General features: G+C 37.7%; 1 non-coding gene and 1 pseudogene across 1 annotated transcript; one reads left to right on the forward strand and one right to left on the reverse strand.

The window, feature by feature from the left end:
- Nucleotides 1-1,767: 1,767 nt before the first annotated feature.
- Nucleotides 1,768-18,352, reverse strand: LOC133059174 (placental prolactin-related protein 3-like; annotated as a pseudogene).
- On the forward strand, nucleotides 8,246-8,353 carry LOC133060034 (U6 spliceosomal RNA). The gene has a single exon (XR_009693701.1). It is a non-coding gene; the product is annotated as a U6 spliceosomal RNA (small nuclear RNA).
- Nucleotides 18,353-23,637: the final 5,285 nt, after the last annotated feature.

The following is a 23,637-nucleotide window of genomic DNA, read 5'->3' on the forward strand; positions in this document are numbered from 1 at the left end:
GGGTTGCCATTTCCTTCCTAATGCATGTAAGTGAAAAGTGAAAGTGAAGTCATTCAGTGGTGTCCGACTCTTAGCCACCCCATGGATGCAGCCTACCAGGCTCCTCCGTCCATGGGATATTCAGGCAAGAGTACTGGAGTGGGTTGCCATTGCCTTCTTCCTCCTTACTGCATAAGATGATCCTAAATTAATTGACAGATATACTGTTTTCCTATTTTGGCACATAGGTATCCCATCAACCTTTCAAAGGCTCCATCATAAAGCCATCCCATTTGCATCACTCTTATGACACACTCAGATGGCTCCTAGATTTACCTCAATCTACTGTAGCACCGTGTTGGCATCACATCTTATTCTTATTCACTCTACCATGCAACATAGTAATTTGTGTGTTTATATCAACCTCTCCTACTCCACAAGTGGAGGGCCTGCTTCTGGAAAACAGACACTTTTTCAAACCTCAGTTTAAGTCCTCACTGTATCCATGACATGTGACTTACTAATCTATAAGGTCAGTGAACTTCAAAGATTCTTCATTTGTTTGTTTCCTTTTGGTAAACACTGCTACTATTCCTGCTATAGCAGGACCATTTCTTCACATGTAATTTTACATGGAAATCTGTAAAAGAGGGGAAAATCAACGCTTTCTGGATGGCAAGGGAGTGATTGTTAAATCCTGTCCAAATATCCCCTCCTTGGGTATGCCTGACTGACTCTAAGAATACCTATGGCTCTGTTCAATATTGTCTGAAATCTACAGAATTCACTTTATATGTCACTGTCAAGCAAGGACAGCACTCTCAATGTCATCACCTCTGTTCTTGATGTAACGTCCTCAATTCATGCTTGAAATAAATTTTGTGAGACAAATACAATGAAGATGTGTGTGGTCTATTGGTGAGTGTATGTTTCTTCCAATTCCATTGGCCCCTTATTGCGAAATTTTCCCTCTAATAAATACCATCCTCCCTGCTGGAAATATCTAGACATTGAAGGAAAGAAACTTAAGCAAGTAACACAAAAGAATTAGATGTTTTGGGCTGTAAATGACTTAGAAAGTACTTACAGGGTTTTTTCATGGTCTTTTAACTTTTGGAAGAAGAAAGTGAAAATACAAGAAAGCTAACACTTTACATGCATGAAGGAGGAAAAGGAGGATTTGATAGATTGCTTTGGGGTAGAGTATTCTGTCATGTTCTGAAAGGCTTGGGTCATCCCACAGAGACAGGGGTAGGAGAATATTCAGACAGTTCAGTAAACCTCATGCCATTGTACAAAGGTGAGAAGCACTGATCCTGTCTGGTGTAACACTGTGACAGTGGGCTGACAGTTTGTGGCTGGCTTTCATAAAGACTCCTGAGGATTCAGTCTTCTTGGTAGCATGGCCAGAACCATGAACAATTGTCTAATACTTTGATTCTCATAACTTGACCCAGAATAATTGGCTGTGATTCTTACATAATCTCTTAATGGTCTTCTTTGTAATGCCAGCTTCTGCTATTTGTGACTAATTTAAATAGGAGCTTCATTCTGTCAATTGTAGGGGTGGATTTTCTTTTGATTTTCAATTAAATGAAAATAAGAAATGTTAACAAATTACCCTCTTAGATTTTGACATCTCTACAGAGAATGTGTTTTTTTGTTTTTTTTTGTTTAAGAGAAGACCCATTTCATGGAGTATGCATGAAAAAGCTGTAAATTTCAAAGAAGCTTGCTATGGGATAGATCATTAGCACCATCTCAGAGCTGGATGGGATGGATGTGGATTTAGCACTCGTCACTGATTCGGCACGCCAGGATCTTGGTATACATGTCAACTTTACGTGAATCCCTGGTCAGGCACTTGAACAGGTTATAAAATGCAGAATGATGCATATCTTCATGACTGGACAGCAGGGATGGGAGTCCTTGCCAGTATACGTGATCGTAGGCCAACTTCAACCTGACTGGAACAACAATCTGAATACCCAAAAGAAAAGTGACTTCTTATGTATTTTCTTAGACTTGCTTCTCTTTGTCCCTTGTAATTATTAAATTAAGATTTGGGGAACACATATGAATATAAAACTCTCTAGATATGGATTTTGGAGCCAGCCTATTAGGAAACAATCAGGAATCTAACAAGTAGAAACATAACTCTAGTTTAGTTTTAACTTTCTCTTTTCTTCCTTCCCACTTTCATCCTTTGATTTGAGGAGAACAGAGAAAGAAGACAAGTGGACTTTAAGAGCAGATGTCCTGGGATACTTTGAGGAAAATGCTGAGCTTGGAAATTCTGTTCTCTAGTTCTCTTACTCTTGAAAATATTTCATCCACCTGTGCCCAGGAAGAGGCAAGCTTTTGGTGGAATTATGTGCAATGCAGGGAAGGCAGCACATTACAAAAATTGCAGTGAAATTCTGATTCCTTCACAGTTAAATCTATCGCTTTGAATGACTAAGCTCCTGCTTTATGTAGTAGCATTTTAGCATATAGAAGTCATGAAACTGTTTCTTACAAAATGAGGTATTTCAAAACTCCTTATGCATTACAGAGTCATCAACAAAGCAAGAAAACCCTCTGCAGGATGCTCACCTGGCTGAATCGCCTCTCTACAATTGTTTGAAGTTTGTATAATTTTTAAAAATTCTTTCTGGCACTTGATAGGATAGTATCTGAGAGGTCTTTCTCAAACCACAGGTCATGGACTAGATCATACAGAACATCTCTCCAGAGGTACTGTAACATGAGTATCCACTTAGTAAGGTCTTCATTCTAAGCAAATATAAGAAACAGTCTCATTGAAATAATCATAATTCAGTGGTTTTGGTTACATGTGATGTTTGCTCAGAGCAGCTGACCTGAAAGACTTTTGGTTATTCCTATGTGTATGCAGAGATTTTTGAAGGTAGTAAAAGTTGCAAAATTATAAAATGTAACGTATTAGTTCACACTTCACTGAATTATTAAAAATCTGGGTTATTTTAGGAATTAATTCTTCTGATGAGTTCTAATTTATAACATGAATTTTCTTTTTCCTCTGAAATTCTACCACCCAATCAGTTTGATGTTTGTATGTTTGTCTATTTGCGTTATAGAAATCTAAGTATATTATGACAAGTCAATATGTGCCTGCAGTACCTGACCCAGGAAAGAGGCATTCTACCTGTGCCCACATCATTGTCACACAGTGATTCGTTTGTATTAATGGATCAGATGAGTCATTCATATCAATTTTTATTGGTAATTTGCTTTATGATATTACAACAAAGAGACAATGAAGAAGACATGACATTCCTAAACAGGCTTTCTTTCCTCAGTTGATCCCAACACCAGCCCCCATGCTGGTATCAGAAGAGTCTGTCTTGTTGACATGTGTCCGGGCAGAAAATGGCACAGCGTTGTCTTTAGTAACAGCATCGGTGGGATTCACAATGGAGGGTTTTCTCCCCTAGTTAACTACTCCTAGTAGAACTGAGCATGAAAATCCTGGGGGCTGAAGATCTCTAGTTAATATGCTTGATTTATTTACAGCCATGAACTGTTTTAGTGGTAAAGAACAGAGAACTGAGTAGGATTAAATATAGTAATGCACATAAAGTGCTTAGTAAAATGTTTGGCCATGTAGTAACTCTCAAAAAACTTTAAATTCAAGCTTATTGAAAAATCCCTCCTTCTCCTCCTTTTTGAACTTTTCCTTTACTTGATCATCCTCATTATTAATGAGCTTAACAGAGGAAAAGAATTCTGGTATCATTAAGAAAGTTGTAGAGAGAAAAGATAGTATTTTAAGGGGGGGATGCACATGAAAATATTTGAAATAATGTTAGGTCGAGGATAATGCAGGAAATCAGAAAGGAGAGATTATCACGGTGAAAATTTGGGGCTGCCATTAATCACTGAGGCTTGATATGTAAACTGTGTTGTCCTCAGAACAGAGGCAATAGTTATGTCCATGAGAAGCAAAGCAATGTGATATAGGCCATTGTGGGGGAAACTTACAAATTGAAAATATAAAGTGACAGAAGAGTCATTGAGAATGACGAATGAAAGAGGTGTCAGAGAAATAGAAGCAGAATCAGGAGAGCTTTGAAAGGCAGTTGTGCTGGTTTGAGAGGTGCAGTATAGGACTCCCACGTATGAGTCACTAGTAACAGTGAGTACTCAAAACTGGGGTGTGTTTCTTACATATTCATGAATTTTGCAATCTTATATTTTACACATGGAAGTTCCCATTCATTTCCTGTTTTTGTACAGAATAATAGCTGCAATTCTGTGTCTAATGCATTGCTTGAACTAAACTTGTCTGCATGGACAATTTATAGATCTGTTATTTATTTTGCTACTACAGATCTTTAGTCATCCCTTGATTTCGCTCATGCTTCATCAAGTGCATAATATAATTTCTCTTCAACTATTTAGAGTTCCTCCATCGTTTTCTGCATGTACAATTACCATTACCTCTAATAATCTGAAGACTAGTAATCTACATAGTGTCTCATTTGAATTGATGAAAAACCCAGGTGAAAGACTCACGTTCATCTGTTGGGCTTTTTCTATTTCTTCAGGAGCATGGAGGGGATTGGTGTGGCAGTCATTGGTGGCATTCATATACTCAGGTCTTACCTGGAAATACTTTTCATCCTGAAAGTGATCAGGCAATTAGTTAGGGTTGTTGGGCATTCAGTAGATGAACCCATTACCAGAACATTAACATGTCTGATAAATGTGTAATTTTTTAATGGTGGGGCATCACAAAATTTGAAAGTCATTCTTTTCCTACTTTTTCTATATATTGTCTCTATAAAAATGATTTTACATCTAACTTTTCTAAGCTCAAACTTTTCCTTCTGCAATTATCATTATCTTTTTTTTAATTTTTAGTATTTGAACCAAATATAGTACTTTTGTACCAATACTTGGTGCTTCCCAGGTGAAGGCAGTGGTAAAGAACATTCCTGCCAATGCAGGAGATATAAGAAGTCTCAGGTTTGATCCCTAGGTGAGGAGCATCCCTTGCGAGAGGGTACAGCAGCACACTCCTGGACTCTTGCCTGGCGAATCCTATGGACAGAGAAGCCTGTTGGGCTACAGTCAGTAGGGTTGCAAAGAGTTGGACACAACTGATGTGACTTAGAATGCATGCATGCACCTATATTTAACCATTTAATCTCTTGTTTACTGTGGGTTAGAGCCAATATATTCCCTTATAAGGAGTAACGCAGTAATGACTCTGACTTATCTCTGAACCCGCTCACTAAAAAGCTTAGTGTTCATCCCAGGTGCAGAATACAATGTTGTTTATGGTGACAAAATGATACGTCAGAAAAACACAGCATAAAGTTATAGGAAATACTAAGCAATGGACTGAGAATAATAAGAGTAGAAAAATCTAACTAACACTTTGATAGAGAAAAACTAATCTTTAGCGGAAGTTATGACTAAATGAAGAGATTACTTGGAAGAGTTGGGAAAAAATGGAAATTCAAAAATGGAGGATGAAACAAAAACTAGTGAGTACAAGAACTATATGACTTTAATAGAAACTTTTAGCAGCACCTTTTATTAGCTATCTGCTCTACTGCATGCTCAATGATTGACCTAAAAGAATTAACACACAAGTTTCAAATACCTTCATCAGAAAGAGAATAATTGTTTCCAATTGTAAACTCCCCTTCTATTGTAGCTCGAAACCTATTCACTGCAAATCTTAAAACAATAATTTGTAGCATTAAAAAAACTACCAGTATTCATTTTTGTGACCAGGATTCAGCTTTGTTTAACATGTTCCATCCACCCAGTTCACTGCAGAGCAGTTCTCATTTATTGGCTATTTACTCTGAGCCTGGAGAAGAAAGCCCAGAGAGACACTGAAAGACCAGAAAACCAACATGCTTCCTTTTCCCCATTCCCACCTAAAAGTGCTTTAGTCAGGTAGTATTATGGACTGAATGGGTGTTCTTCAAATTCATGTGTTAGAGCCCGAACTGCCAAAGTACTGTATTTTGAAAAGGGTTCTGACTTTTTTGCACGCCGTGGTCTATAGCCCACCAGAATCCTCTGTCCAAGGGATTTCTCAGGCAAGAATACCAGAGTGGCTTGCCGTTTCCTCCTCCAGGGAATCTTAGAGACCCAGTGATAGAACCCAGGTCCCTCCCATTGCGGGCAGATTCTTTACCATCTGAGCCACGAGCAAAGTCCATTAAGGTTAAATGAGCTATTAGGGTAGAACACTCATCTAATAGGTTAGGTGTCTCCATGAAGTGAAACACCAGAGAATTTTCTCCTCTGTCTCTGTGTCTGTGTGTCCTTTCCTCTGTCTGTCTTCTCCACCCCACACCCTCTGTGAGGTTCTTAACAGAACCTCACTTTGCTGGTGTCCTGATCTGGGACTTCTAGCCCCCAGAGCTGTGAGGAAATAAATTTCTGGTGTTTATTCCACTGAGTCTATTGTATTCTTTTATGTAATCCTAGCTGAGAGATACAAAACCATTTATTTTGGAAATTTAAAGAAATAAAATGAATGAAAGGAAATTGAAAAAGTTGTTGCACTTCTTAGGAAACTTTGAGATTTAACAAAACTGGTCCTTTCTTCATTTCCACAATTTATGAGCTGATGGCATCTTTAACCTAGAGAGTGTGTTATTTGAAGTTTGACTGATTCAGCTCTCTTGTTTAAAGGACAGTATGGCCCAGTCACTTATACGAAGGTACTTTCTGAGAGCCAGGTGGGCTACAGTCCATGGGGTTGCAAGACTTCGCAACTAAACCACCACTATCACTGTACTTACAAACTCATTGAACATTATTGTGGAAAAGTTATGCATGTCATGGGACAGCCTGGAGGCACGGCTAAACGTTTTTCTAAGGAACTTCAGGGGGACGCCAAACACATCAGGACCGCAGGACGGGCATAAGTTGCCTTGGCACAGGAGCAGGTTTGACAGGACCAGCAGCAGGAGCAGTCAGGACCCTGCTAAAATAAAAACATGAACCATTCTGAGATGATCTAGTCACCTGAGGTTATCAAATCCAACCTGTGGAGGGAAGCCTTCTCTTTCCCTGTTGCTCTGAACAGGAATTGGAACTGTAGTAGTGGGGTGGGGAAGAAGGATCGCCTTCTGTGTAAATTTAGATGGATGATGATATTTGCACAGATAGATAGTTGGAGAAGTAAGTTAGTCCTTGTAATTTTGTATTGTCACTGAAGTACTTCTGTGCTCTGCAAACATTTGGAACTTAATTCTGAGCCAGAGTTGTTTAGGCCATTCTTTTAAGACAGTTTAATGTCAGGACTCTGCAACTCTGAGCAGCGAAGCCCTCTAGGAGTTTGTATTTTTTCACTCTACACTGACTAATGCTTGAATTTTAGATACTGAAATGACAAGAAGTGTACAGTTGATCTGTGTGATTTACCATCACGCTGGGGTAAGAGTAAACACATGATTGACTGATCGCTACTATTGATTACAGAGAGAATACTAAGAGAAAAATGTACTGTACCTTGGATCTGCTAACTCACCTTCATAACCCCATGCATGTCTTTGATACTTTCCCAAAAGCTTTAAACATCTTAAAATTTGTGTTTCACAGTAGCACTGTGAGATGGCCTTCATCTTCACTATGTTCATCAAGTTATGTTAATGAAGATGCAATGACTTGGAGAGGGCAAATAATTTTCCCTGGTCCCATTATTAGCAGATGGAGGTGACTGGGCACCAATACAGTCATCTGTTCACTTCCTGATGTCACATCACACATGCCTGTGGGCTCTCGGTCTGTGTGTGTGTAACCAGGACCATAACATGAGCTGTGATGAATCTGCTTAAAGCGAAAAATATTTTGTCTTTGACTGCAAAGCAGGTGTGACCCTAGAACACTGGTTTTATCCACTTGTTCTGCTCTGTCTATAAAAAACTCACTGTTAGTCTTTGACAATTATCAGTGTGGGGGTTTGGTTCTCCTGCTAGACTTTCTTCTAGGCACCTTGACAGCTCTTCTACTTTTGTGCATCTTTAATCTTCTCATTACGTTTGTTTCTTTGAGACAATGGCAGGTAAATCTCTGTGCATATATTTCTGTGCATGTATACATGTGTTATGAATAAATATATGTTTAATTCCTACATGAAACTTTGGACCTTTTAAATTCAATTTTATAAGAGGCAGTTAAGACAGCAGAATACCCTAATTCCTAATGTAATTGATCATTTGTTGGTAGATGACTAACTATATGATTTTTTTTTTTCTGTTAAAGTGTTATTTGTGTGTTTGCCTTGGTAGTACATATATTAAAAAGTTGGAATAATACTAGAAGATTTGCATGGCCCCTGCCAAAGGATGACACACAAATTTGTGAAGCCTTCATGTTTTTCTCTAACAACTTCGAGGGGTGCGATGGGAAGGAAGGTGGGAAATTGGTTCAAATCAAGGAACTTAGGTATCCCTATGGCGATTCATGTTGATGTTTGGCCAAAAGCAATAGTAATGTAAAGAATTACCCTTCAATTAAACATCAATAAATTTAATGATTAAAGCTGTAGTTGGGGACCATATAACAGGTTCAGATGTCCATTCTATGACTAAAGAGGATCTGACTGGAAACTGACGGTGTCAATTATCATTGGTTAGTGATTCAATAACTTTTTAGTTGAATGAGAAAAGTAAACTAACAAACACTATTGTCTGTGATTCAGTGTTGTAGGAAGCTATAAGCCTTGTCTGCGTTTGCTTTTAGGTGGTATAGTTCCCAGAACTGTTCCCAGAAGCAAAGTCAGAAGTCCTGCCCAGGGTTTATGTTCCTGATGCTGGAGGCTTCTGTTAGCTGGTCCACTAGGTCCGAAACTTTCTCTCCTGAGCATTCTCTGGTTCTATCCTGTGCACAAGTCTTTCTATTTTGGTGTCTAATTTGATTCTCTTATTCTTTTGATCCACTACCAAGTCTCTTTATGATTTGCTTTTCAGACCCTTTTGTGCTTTGATTTTTCTGATGCTCATTAGTGTATTTGCTTCCATGTCTACATCTCAGAGTAGTTTTCAGTATCTACATATACTCTACCCTATTCGCTTACTGTCTGGATTTTGGCATTCAGCATCAGCATATTTTTATTAACTTTATTTTCCTTATGGTGAAGTTTCTGATATATAGCTTAAGCTGGTTAGCTCCCATCTGGCTTGTTCGTGTTGTCTCCAAAAATTTGGAGAACTTTGCTTTCTTTCTAGGCAATACTGTCCCTTCATTTGACACCATTGCTAATTTTCAGTGATTTCACTTCCTGCCTCATGAGCTTTGTCTTTCTCAATCTACTGTAACTTGAGTGCTCTGTGTCTCCTTGTTGGTATTACTCTTTTATTTTATTTTGTTAATTTTAATTGGAGGCTAATTACTTTACAATATTGTATTGGTTTTGCCATACATTGACAGGAATCCGCCATGGGTGTACATGTGTTCCCCATCCTGAACCCCCTTTCTAACCCCCTCCCCATCTTATCCTTCTGGGTCATCCAAGTGCACCAGCCCCGGGCACCCTGGATCATGCATAGAACCTGGACTGGCGATTTGTGTCACATGTGATAATATACATGTTTCAATGCCTTTCTCCCAAGTCATCCCACCCAGCCTCTCCCACAGAGCCCAAGAGACTTCTATACATCTGTGTGTCTTTTGCCATCTCACATACAGGGTTATCGTTACCAATTTTCTAAAATCCATGTATATGTGTTAGTATACTGTATTGGTGTTTTTCTTTCTGGCTTACTTCACTTGTATAATAGGCTCCAGTTTCATCCACCTTTTTAGAACTGATTCAAATATATTCTTTTAATGGCTGAGTAATATTCCATTGTGTATACGTACCACAGCTTTCTCATCCATTCGTCTTCTGATGGGCATCTAGGTAGCTTCCATATCCTGGCTATTATAAACAGTTCTGCAATGAACATTGGGGTACACGTGTCTCTTTCAATTCAGGTTTCCTTGGTGTGTATGCCCAGTAGTGGGATTGCTCGGTCATAAGTAGTTATATTTAAGTGTTTTAAGGAATCTCCACCCTGTTCTCTATAGTGACTGTATTACTATTTTAAGTAAATATCAATGTAGTATACCAGAGAATTAAAGGGAATAAAATTGCAATAGTGTTAGTAATAATACAATCCCCCAAATTATATCCAGTAATGCTCCCAGTTTTAAATGAATTTCTACCCATGTATTATTGAGGTCACCTACTCACTCCTTACTAGGTGTTTCAATTTTGAAATAGAATGTAGAAAACAATGGAGTGGAAAATTCTGAAAATCACCTTGGATTTTAGATGCCTCAAGATTAAACATGTAATGATTAGTTTTTTATAGTTAGTAGGGCTAGTCTGAGCACAGATAGCTCAGTGTAGGGTGATTGCTATTGAGTGAAGGATGGATGTATGCTGTGAACTGCAATCACCAAACAGGTGATCCGAAATAAAGAAAGCAATTCCAGGAAGACACAGGCTTTTGTTCTGGAATGAAAAACTTACAGTGTCTCTCAACTACAGTCTAATCTTCAGATTTTTCAAAATACTTACTCTTTCTTTGGTCATTTAATGTTTTTTGTTGTTTCATTGTTTTCCTTCTGAGTTGCATGAGTCTCATATAAACTTGTTATGAAGCACTTACCAAATATGTGATTTGAAAATATTTTTTACATTCCATAGGTTGCCATTTAATTTCATTGATGGCTTCTTTTACTATGCAGAAGGTTTTGAGTTTGATATGGTCTCACTAGTTTATTTTTGCAGCTCTTGCCTTTGCTTTTGATGACTGACTTGTTCGAGCTACTTGTATTTGGAAAGCGATCCTTTATCAATTGTTTATTTCCTATTATCTTCTCCGATTCTTACCAAAAGACACAGACTGGATGAATGGATACAAAAATAAGACCCATATATATGCGGTCTACAAGAGACCCACTTCAGTCCTAGAGACACATAGAGACTGAAAGTGAGGGGATGAATAAAGATATTCCATGCAAATGGAAATCAAAAGAAAGGCAGATTGGCAATTCTCATATGAGAAAAAATAGACCTTAAAATAAACACTGTTATAAGAGATAAAGAAGGACACTACCAAATGATCAAGCGTCAGTCCAAGAAAAAGACAAAACAATTTTAAATATTTATGTAGCCAACATAGGAGCAACTCAATAGATGAGGTAAACACTAACTGACACAAAATGGGAAAATAACAGTAACACAGTAATAGTAGGGCATGTCAACACCGCACCTATACCAATGGGCAGATAAACAAAACAGAATATTAATAAGGAAACATAAGCCTACAAGGAAATATTAGAGCAAACAGACCTAATTGATATCTTCAGCACATTCCATCCAAATGCAAAATACACTTTCTTCTCAAGTGCACATGGAACATTTTCCTCATCTTGGGTCACATATCAAACCTCAGTAAATTTAAGGAAATTGAAATTATATCAAGCATTTTCTCTGACCATAACATTATGAGACTAGATATAGATTGTAGAAAAAAAAAACAATTTTTTCCCTGTAATTGAGATCTAATCTTACTGCACTGTGGTCAGAAAAGATGACTGGAATGATTTCAATTTTTTTGAATTTTCCAAGACCAGATTTATGGCCCAGGATGTGATCTATTCTGGAGAATGTTCCGTGTGCACTTGAGAAAAAGGTGAAGTTGATTGTTTTGGGGTGAAATGTCCTATAGATATCAATTAGGTCTAGCTGGTCCATTGTGTCATTTAAGGTTTGTGTTTCCTTGTTAATTTTCTGTTTAGTTGATCTATCCATAGTTGTGAGTGGGGTATTAAAGTCTCCCACTATTATTGTGTTACTATTAATTTCCTCTTTCATACTTGTTAGCGTTTGCCGTACATATTGCGGTGCTCCTATGTTGGGTGCATATATATTTATAATTGTTATATCTTCTTTTTTGATTGATCCTTTGATCATTATGTAGTGTCCTTCTTTGTCTCTTTTCACTTCCTTTATTTGAAAGTCTATTTTATCTGATATGAGTATTGCGACTCCTGCTTTCTTTTGGTCTCCGTTTGCATGAAATATTTTTTTCCAGCCCTTCACTTTTAGTCTGTATGTGTCTCTTGTTTTGAGGTGGGTCTCTTGTAGACAGCATATATAGGGGTCTTGTTTTTGTATCCATTCAGCCAATCTTTGTCTTTTGGTTGGGGCATTCAACCCATTTACATTTAGGGTAATTATTGATAGGTGTGGTCCCGTTGCCATTTACTTTGTTGTTTTGGGTTCACATTTATAAAACCTTTCTGCATTTCCTGTCTAGAGAAGATCCTTTAGCATTTGTTGAAGAGCTGGTTTGGTGGTGCTGAATTCTCTCAGCTTTTGCTTATCTGTAAAGCTTTTGAATTCTCCTTCATATCTGAATGAGATCCTTGCTGGATACAGTAATCTAGGTTGTAGGTTATTCTCTTTCATTACTTTCAGTACGTCCTGCCATTCCCTTCTGGCCTGGAGGGTTTCTATTGATAGATCAGCTGTTATCCTTATGGGAATCCCTTTGTGTGTTATTTGTTGTTTTTCCCTTGCTGCTTTTAATATTTGTTCTTTGTGTTTGATCTTTGTTAATTTGATTAATATGTGTCTTGGGGTGTTTCGCCTTGGGTTTATCCTGTTTGGGACTCTCTGGGTTTCTTGGATTTGGGTGGCTATTTCCTTCCCCATTTTAGGGAAGTTTTCAGCTATTATCTCCTCGAGTATTTTCTCATGGCCCTTCTTTTTGTCTTCTTCTTCTGGAACTCCTATGATTCGAATGTTGGGGCGTTTCACAGTGTCCCAGAGGTCCCTGAGGTTGTCCTCATTTCTTTTGATCCTTTTTTCTTTTTTCCTCTCTGCTTCATTTATTTCCACCATTTTATCTTCTACCTCACTTATCCTATCTTCTGCCTCCGTTATTCTACTCTTGGTTCCCTCCAAAGTGTTTTTGATCTCATTCATTGCATTATTCATTTGTAATCTCAATTACAGGGAAAAAATTGTTAAAACTTCAAACATATGGAGGCTAAATAACACGCTTCTGAATAACCAACAAATCATAGAAGAAATCAAAAAAGAAATCAAAATATGTATAGAAATGAATGAAAATGAAAACACAACAACCCAAAACCTATGGGACACTGTAAAAGCAGTGCTAAGGGGAAGGTTCATAGCATTACAGGCTTACATCAAGAAACAGGAAAAAAACCAATTAAATAACCTAACTCTACACCTAAAGCAATTAGAGAAGGAAGAAATGAAGAACCCCAGAGTTAGCAGAAGGAAAGAAATCTTAAAAATCAGGGCAGAAATAAATGCAAAAGAAACTAAAGAGACCATAGCAAAAATCAACAAAGCTAAAAGCTGGTTTTTTGAAAAAATAAACAAAATTGACAAACCATTAGCAAGACTCATTAAGAAACAAAGAGAGAAAAACCAAATTAACAAAATTAGAAATGAAAATGGAGAGATCACAACAGACAACACTGAAATACAAAGGATCATAAGAGACTACTACCAGCAGCTCTATGCCAATAAAATGGACAACTTGGATGAAATGGACAAATTCTTAGAAAAGTATAACTTTCCAAAACTGAACCAGGAAGAAATAGAAGATCTTAACAGACCCATCACAAGCAAGGAAATCGAAACTGTCATCAAAAATCTTCCAGCAAACAAAAGCCCAGGACCAGATGGCTTCACAGCTGAATTCTACCAAAAATTTAGAGAAGAGCTAACACCTATCTTACTCAAACTCTTCCAGAAAATTGCAGAAGAAGGTAAGCTTCCAAACTCATTCTATGAGGCCACCATCACCCTAATTCCAAAACCAGACAAAGATGCCACAAAAAAAGAAAACTACAGGCCAATATCACTGATGAACATAGATGCAAAAATCCTTAACAAAATTCTAGCAAACAGAATCCAACAACATATTAAAAAAATCATACACCATGACCAAGTGGGCTTTATCCCAGGAATGCAAGGATTCTTTAATATCCGCAAATCAATCAATGTCATACACCACATTAACAAATTGAAAGATAAAAACCATATGATTATCTCAATAGATGCAGAGAAAGCCTTTGACAAAATTCAACACTCATTTATGATTAAAACTCTCCAAAAAGCAGGAATAGAAGGAACATACCTCAACATAATAAAAGCTATATATGACAAACCCACAGCAAGCATCACCCTCAATGGTGAAAAATTGAAGGCATTTCCCCTGAAATCAGGAACAAGACAAGGGTGCCCACTCTCACCACTACTATTCAACATAGTGTTGGAAGTGCTGGCCACAGCAATCAGAGCAGAAAAAGAAGTAAAAGGAATCCAGATAGGAAAAGAAGAAGTAAAACTCTCACTGTTTGCAGATGACATGATCCTCTACATAGAAAACCCTAAAGATTCTACCAGAAAATTACTAGAGCTAATCAATGAATATAGTAAAGTTGCAGGATATAAAATTAACACACAGAAATCCCTTGCATTCCTATATACTAACAATGAAAAAACAGACAGAGAAATTAAGGAAACAATACCATTCACCATTGCAACAAAAAGAATAAAATACTTAGGAGTATATCTACCTAAAGAAACAAAGGACCTATACATAGAAAACTATAAAACACTGATGAAAGAAATCAAAGAGGACACAAACAGATGGAGAAACATACCGTGCTCATGGATTGGAAGAATTAATATTGTCAAAATGGCTATTCTACCCAAAGCAGTCTATAGATTCAATGCAATCCCTATCAAGCTACCAACGGTATTTTTCACAGAACTAGACCAAAGAATTTCACAATTTGTATGGAAATACAAAAAACCTCGAATAGCCAAAGTAATCTTGAGAAAGAAGAATGGAGCTGGAGGAATCAACCTGCCTGACTTCAGACTCTACTACAAAGCCACAGTCATCAAGACAGTATGGTACTGGCACAAAGACAGAAATATAGATCAATGGAACAGAATAGAAAGCCCAGAGACAAATCCACGAACCTATGGACACCTTATCTTCGACAAAGGAGGCAAGGATATACAATGGAAAAAAGACAACCTCTTTAACAAGTGGTGCTGGGAAAACTGGTCAACCACTTGTAAAAGAATGAAACTAGAACACTTTCTAACACCATACACAAAAATAAACTCAAAATGGATTAAAGATCTAAATGTAAGACCAGAAACTATAAAACTCCTAGAGGAGAACATAGGCAAAACACTCTCCGACATAAATCAAAGCAAGATCCTCTATGACCCACCTCCCAGAATACTGGAAATAAAAGCAAAACTAAACAAATGGGACCTAATGAAACTTAAAAGCTTTTGCACTACAAAGGAAACTATAAGTAAGGTGAAAAGACAGCCCTCAGATTGGGAGAAAATAATAGTAAATGAAGAAACAGACAAAGGATTAATCTCAAAAATATACAAGCAACTCCTGCAGCTCAATTCCAGAAAAATAAATGACCCAATCAAAAAATGGGCCAAAGAACTAAACAGACATTTCTCCAAAGAAGACATACAGATGGCTAACAAACACATGAAAAGATGCTCAACATCACTCATTATTAGAGAAATGCAAATCAAAACCACAATGAGGTACCATTACACGCCAGTCAGGATGGCCGCTATCCAAAAGTCTACAAGCAATAAATGCTGGAGAGGGTGTGGAGAAAAGGGAACCCTCTTACACTGTTGGTGGGAATGCAAACTAGTACAGCCGCTATGGAAAACAGTGTGGAGATTTCTTAAAAAACTGGACATAGAACTGCCATATGACCCAGCAATCCCACTTCTGGGCATACACACTGAGGAAACCAGATCTGAAAGAGACATGTGCACCCCAATGTTCATCGCAGCACTGTTTATAATAGCCAGGACATGGAAGCAACCTAGATGCCCATCAGCAGATGAATGGATAAGGAAGCTGTGGTACATATACACCATGGAATATTACTCAGCCATTAAAAAGAATTCATTCGAACCAGTCCTAATGAGATGGATGAAGCTGGAGCCCATTATACAGAGTGAAGTAAGCCAGAAAGATAAAGAACATTACAGCATACTGACACATGTATATGGAATTTAGAAAGGTGATAACGATAACCCTATATGCAGAACAGAAAAAGAGACACAGAAATACAGAACAGACTTTTGAACTTTGTGGGAGAATGTGAGGGTGGGATATTTCAAAAGAACAGCATGTATACTATCTATGGTGAAACAGATCACCAGCCCAGGTGGGATGCACGAGACAAGTGCTCCGGCCTGGTGTACTGGGAAGACCCAGAGGAATCGGGTGGAGAGGGAGGTGGGAGGGGGGATCGGGATTGGGAATACATGTAAATCCATGGCTGATTCATATCAATGTATGACAAAACCCACTGGAAAAAAAAATAATAATAATAATAAAAATTAAAAAAAAAAAAATAAAATAAAATGGGGAAAAAAAAAAAAAAAACTTTAAAGAACACAAACACATGGAGATTCAACAACACATTTCTAAATAATAAATAGGTTACTAAAGAAATAAGGCAAATCAAAACATTCCTAGAAACAAAGAACAATGAAAACATGATGATCTAAACCTATCGGATGCATCAAAAGCAGTTCTAAGAGGGAAGGTTATAGTAATACAAACCCTACCTCAAGAAACATATTGAATAGACAACCTAACTTTACATATCTTTAGCTCTTTTTAAATTTCTCTTATCAATGTCTTAAAGGTTTTGTATAAAATCTTTCAACACCTTGCTTAAGTTTATTTCTAAGTGTTTTATCTTTCTGTGATATAATAGTAAATTGTCTTGTTTTCTTTATTCAACTTTCTGATAGTTCTTGTATATATATAGGTAGGCAACAGAGTTTCATATATTGGAATATAGTAAACATAATGTAAGCTACATCTTTAAAGAATAGACATTTTCCCACAAATAAGACATACAGATGGTCATGGGGTATATGACAAGATGCTCTGAATCACTAATAATCAAAAGAAACGCAGATCAAGAGCACAAGAGATATCACCTCGTGCCTGTTTAAATGGCTAGTACCAAAAATGTAAGAAATGACAAATCTTGTTGAGGATGTGGAGAAAAAGGAGTGCTTATGCACTATTTCTAGGGATGTACACCAGTGCAAATCCCATGGAAAAATACTGTGGAGGTGCCTCAAGAAATTTAAAAGAGAACTGTTATGTGATCCATTATCCCCTTTCTGGATATATCGTCAAAGGAAATGAAATCATTGTCTCCAAGAGAGATCTGTATTCCCACATTCATTGCAGCATTATTCACAGTAGCCTTGGCATAGGAACAAGCTGAGTATCTTTCAACAGGTGGATTAAAACAACATGATGTGATATATATAGGTAAATAATATTTAGCCATTAGAAAAAGAAAGAAATCCTTCCAATTATTGCAACATGGATGAAACTGAAGGGCATAACACTTGGTAAATTAAGTCACACAAAGTAAATACAATACAATTTCAATTATAAGAAATCTCAAAAAAAAATAATCTCTGAGAGAGTGGACATCATCAATTAGCATACCGACTCAATGGACATGAGTTTGAGTAAACTCTGGGTGTCGGGGTTGGACAGTAAAGCCTGGTGTGCCGCAGTCCATGGGGTCACAAACAGTCGGACACTCTGAATGACTGACTCAACAGAAAAGAATGAAACTTACCTGTGTTCTCCTCAAGAAGCAAAAGTTAAACAGGTGTGGTGATGGCAATGTTACTTAATAGAAAGGGAAACTCGTTTATAATACATGCACAAATGGGAGTGGACAAGATGATGAAGGGGCAGTTGTAAGTGGGGTACACCTCTCTCCACCGATGCATCAAGAATGTCTAAAGACACAGCAGTTCTCACAGACTATCAGGTGAATACTGGCAGGACGCCCTGACTACCGAGAAGGAATATTCAGATCCAAACATATAACGGTAGGACAAAGGAAAGCAGGGATGAGGAAGAAAGGGGAAAGAAGGAGGAGAGTACGTGGGATGAGCCTGAGGCTGAGGGAGGTGAAGCGCAGGGGAGACATACCCGCCTCCATGGCCGTCCACTGGAATGGGAAAGTCATTTGAAGCTGTTGGGGAGTGAACTAACTAACCTGTGACCATCTGAACAGAGTGAGAACCTCATAGACAAGCCATGCTGCTGCCTTTCATACCTCGGACAGGGTTGTAAATCCACTGGTGTCCACGGAAGCTGGGAGCTGAGGCCATGGGGATTGCGGAATGATCCCTGGGTGAGGACTCCTGTTGACCGTTGGGAGTCAGCTGGGTGGGATGGGATGGAGGAAATCTGCTGCATCCAATGCTTCTTAAGGAAAGCCACGAGGCCATAAAAGCAGGGTTCAACTGCCTGTGGGGTAGAGCTATCTCTTTCTGCATGGTGGTACCTGTAGGTTGAGTTATAGAGAAGACTTCAGTGAGGGTGGTCCTTGAGTGCCTGATGCACTAAGCAATGGAGGGTTTTGAATGTCTATATACCCTACCCTAATCTCTGTCTAAATTGTGGGTTTTAGAATCATAATATTTTTATGAACTTAAATTTCTTCTGGTAGAGTTTCTGGTTTACAAATTAAGCTAATTCCTCACATCTGACCTGTTCTTGGTGTTTCAAAAACCTTGAGAACCTTCCTTCCTCTCAAGGCATTACTGCCCTTTACTTTACTACCATTGCTGACTTCCCATACTTTCACTTCTTGCCTACTATATTCTATGTCTTTCTCTATTCACTATAACTTTAGTACTATGTGTCACTATGTTGCTCTTAATATTTATAATAAATTATTAACCCGATGCAGTAGAGTATCAAAAGGACTCCAGTTTCAACACTAGTAATAAATTACCTCCAAATTCTAATCCATTAATGCTCCCATTTGAAACTGATTTTCTATCGATGTATTAGTGAGTTCTCTTAACTCTTTTTCCTTACTAGGTGGCTCAATTTTGAAATGAAATATAGCAAACAATGGAGTGGTCAACTCTGGAAATTACCTTCCTTTTGATATGCCTCATTAGTAAGTATGCAAATATTAGTCTCTCCCCACCCCCAGTGAGGCTGTTCTGAGTACCTATTATAGCTCACTGTGGGGTGATTTCTATTGACTGAGGATTGTACACTGTGAACTCTAATTGCAAACAAGTGAGTGAAGATGAAGAAAGTAATGCCAGGAAGACATAGGCTTTTGTTGTTCTAGAAGGAAAACATTGCTGTGTCTTCATCTACAGTCTAATCTTCAGATTTATTGAAACTCTTACTTTTCTTATGCTCCATTAAAAATCTGGATTATTTGGGGGTTTTTGCCCTTGAGTTGTATATCTCATGTATTTTGGATATTAAGACCTTATGAAATATATGATTTGGAAATATCTTCTTTCGATCTGTAAATTGCCATTTGATTTTGTTGATGTTCCTTTCTTTGGAGTTTGATGTGGTCCCACTGGTTTGTTTTTGCAGTTGTTGCCTTTCTCTCAGTGTGAAACCCAAAAACTCATTGCAAAGGCCGATGGCAAGAAGATTACCTCAATGTTTTCTTCTAGGGGTTTAATAATTTAAAGTCTTAGATTCAACTTTTTAATCCCTTTTTAGTTGATTTCTGTGTATGGTAAAAGATAGGGGCACAGTTTCATTTTTTCATAGCACTATTCAGTTTGCCCAGTGACATTTTTGAAAAGCTTCTCCTTTCCCCACTGGATATTCTTCACTCCTTTTTCATAAGCTAACCAACAATATATGGGTGTGCGGTTCTTTCTGGCTTTTTCATTCCGCTCTGTTGATCTATATGTCTGTTTTTGTGCCAGTCAATAAATATGAAACATGTTTTCTTTTGTGTCTTTTAAACATTTCTTTCATGAGTGTCTTGAATATTTTCGTACCTAGATCCTTCAACACCTTGCTTAAATTCATTTCTAAGTATTTTATTTTGATGCAATTATAAGTGGAATTATTCATATTTCTGTAATTTCTTTTGGTGAATGGATAGGTACCTGAGTTTTATATATCCAAATACAATATACAAAAAGCATGCTATTTTTTACCGAGTAGACAATTTCCCCCCCAAATAAGACAGGCAGAATGCCCAAGAAGTATATGACAAGATGCTCAACATCACTATCAGGGAAGTGCAAATCAAAAGTACAACACATACCACCTCACTCCTGTTTAAATGGCTTTTACCAAAATGTAAGAAATAAGTGTGATTGAGGATGTGTAGAAAATGGAGATCTTAATGGATTATTGGTTGGAATGTATATTGGTGCAACTCCCATGGAATACCTTCAGGAAGTTTCTCATGAAATTTCACACTTCTGGATATATATTCATTTCTGAATATATATTCAAAGGAAATGAAATAATTATCTCAAAGAGGAATGTGTACTCCCATATTCACTGCATCAATATTGACAGTAGCTTGCTGCTGCTGCTGCTAAGTTGCTTCAGTCGTTTTCGACTCTGTGAGACATCATAGACGGCAGACCACCAGGCTCCCCAGTCCCTGGGATTCTCCAGGCAAATTCACTAGAGTGGGTTACCATTTCCTTCTCTGATGCATGAAAGTGAAAAGTGAAATGATGTCATGTCCGACTTTTAACGACCCCATGAACTTCAGCCTACCAGGCTCCTCCATCCATGTATTTTCCAGGCAAGAGTACTGGAGTGGGTTGCCATTTCCTTCTCCATCACAGTAGCCTAGAAACAACTTATTATAGGAACAATCTAAGTATCTCTCAGAAGGTGAAGAGATTAAAACTATGCGATGTGAGATATATATATATATATATATATATATATATATATATGAATTTTATTTAGCCATTAAAAAAGAAACACATTTTTCCATTAGTGACAGCATGGAGTGCCTAATGCCAAGTGAAATAAGTTAGAGAAAGACAGATACTGTATGATCTCAATTGTAAGAAATCTAAAAAAGAAAAAAAAGGTAGGTGGAACTCAGAAACAGCATAGGAAAGTGATTGTCAGGGCTTGGAGAGTGAAGGAAATAGGAACGGGTTTGTAAAAGGTTATACATTTTAACATGAAAATTATAAGGTCTGAGGATATAATGTGTAGCATAATGACTATAACTGATAACATTGTGTTGTATAATTTGTGCTGTCTGAGAGAGTGGAACTTACCTGTGTTCCTTCAAAAAATAAAAGGTAAACATGTCAGATGATAGCTATGTTACTTAAGTTAATAGAAAGGGAAAATGTTTTCTAATACATGTGTAAATGAGGGTGAGCACTATGGCAGAGGGGTAGGTGGAAATGGCAAGTATACTGAAGTGGGTTACCATTTCCTCCTCCAGAGACGGTTCCCGACCCAGGGATTGAACCATCTCCTTGTGCCTCCTGCATTGCAGGCAGATTCTTTACCTGCTGAGCCATCAGGGAAGTTCTAAAAAAACTACCATATGACCTAGAAATTCTACTATTGGGCATATACCCAGAGAAAATCATAATTCAAAACGACACGTGTACCCCAAAATTAATCACAACAGTTTTAAAATAGCCAGGACATGGAAGCAATCTAGACATGCACTGAGAGAGGAATGGATAAAGAAGTTGTGGTACATCTATATGAGGGAACTGTAATTAACCTTAAAAAGAAGCAAATTTGGGTCACTTAAGCTGAGGTGTACGAACCTACAGCCTGTTATGTAGAGTGAAGTAAGTCACAAAGAGAAAATCAAATATTGTATATTAATGTATATATGGAATCTAGAAAAATGGCACTGGTTAACCTATTTTCAGGGCAGGAAGAGAGACACAGAGAACAGGTTTGTGGATAAAATGGGGGGAGGAGAGGGCAAGTGATTTGAGAGACCAGCATTGAAACACAGTATATTACCATATGTAAAATGTTAACAGATAGCTAGTGGGAAGTTGCTGCATGACACAGGAAGCTCACCCCATGCTGTGTGACCACCTAGAGAAGTGGGATGGGGTGCGTGATGGGGCAATTCAAGTGGGAGGGAATATATGTATACTTATGACTGATTCACATCGCTGTACAACACATTTTAAAGAAATTAAAAGTAAATTTAAAAAATAATATATACATATTTCAAAATTTCATGTTATATACTTTAAATATCTTAGTTTTATTTGCCAATTCTGTCTCAAACAATAGTCTGCTTCCTAGTCACTATTCATGATATTTGATTTATATATGTTGTTGTCTACATAGGAAAAATAAAACTTTGCAGTATCTACTGAAAAAGGCAAAATGTAGACTTTTTTGATGCTTAAATATCATTTAAGCAAAAGGATTCATAATTAAGTAGTTATCAGTAGATGAATAGCCTCTCAGCCTCGCAACCAAAAAAATAAAACTGCTAAAAAAAAGAATTGTTGGAATTTTTCAAACATAGTGGCTTTAAGTATGAACTTTGGAGTCATGTATCCCTTGTACATACTCCCACTCCACCACTCACTAGCCCTGAATGTTTAGGCAAGCCTTATTTTACTTCTCTCCATAATGCCATTGAAACTAGTGTCTACCTCATGGAGTTGCATAAGAATTAATGAAGATAATGCAAAAAAAAAAAAAAAAAACATTTCAGAGAAAGACCAGAAAAAGTTAAATGCTTGACCAATGTTTATCACTTCCCATTTTCTTATTGTGAAGTTACAACAAGGGAGCCTTGTCAAGCAAAACCAGCCACTCAGCTGTGTAGTGATGGGCTCATCCTCATCCAAAGGGAAGTCTGGACTTTGCCCTTGTTTCCTGGGAGCTCCTCTCTAAACCCTTAGGTTGATTCATCTGACAAAGGGTGACTCTTTGTCAGATTCTGGTTTCCTTGCTCTGTATGCCCAGGAGTAGGATTGCTGGGTCATATGGCAGAAGACACGTGTACCCCAATGTTCATCGCAGCACTGTTTATAATAGCCAGGACATGGAAGCAACCAAGATGCCCTTCAGCAGACGAATGGATAAGAAAGCTATGGTACATATACACAATGGAATATTACTCAGCTATTAAAAAGAATACATTTGAATCAGTTCTAATGAGATGGATAAAACAGGAGCCCATTATACAGAGTGAAGTAAGCCAGAAAGATAAACAACAATACAGTATACTAACACATATATATGGAATTTAGAAATATATTAACGATAACACTATATGCAAGACAGAAAAAGAGACACAGATGTATATAACAGACTCTTGGACTCTATGAGAGAAGGCGAGGGTGGGATGATCTGAGAGAACAGCATCAAAACATGCACATTATCAAGTGTGAAACAGATCACCAGTCCAGGTTGGATGCATGAGACAAGTGCTCGGGGATGGTGTACTGGGAAGATCCAGAGGGATGGGATGGGGAGGGAGGTGGGACGGGGGTTCAGATTGGGGAACACATGTAAATCCATGGCTGATTCATGTCAATGTATGGCAAAAACCACTACAATATCGTAAAGTAACTGGCCTCCAACTAATAAAAATAAATGAAAAGAAAAAAGGGGTGACTAAAAGTGTCAAAGATGACACTGAGAAAAGTGCTTTTCTTTATGTGAGGGTCTTGGGCCAGCCTGATAGAGATGTCAACAGTGTGATTTAAAGTGAACACTTTAGGCCACAAGAATGACGTGATTCAGGATAGGCGTTTTGGTCATG

Source organism: Dama dama, chromosome 7 (assembly GCF_033118175.1).
Source record: "Dama dama isolate Ldn47 chromosome 7, ASM3311817v1, whole genome shotgun sequence".
Taxonomy (NCBI): domain Eukaryota; kingdom Metazoa; phylum Chordata; class Mammalia; order Artiodactyla; family Cervidae; genus Dama; species Dama dama.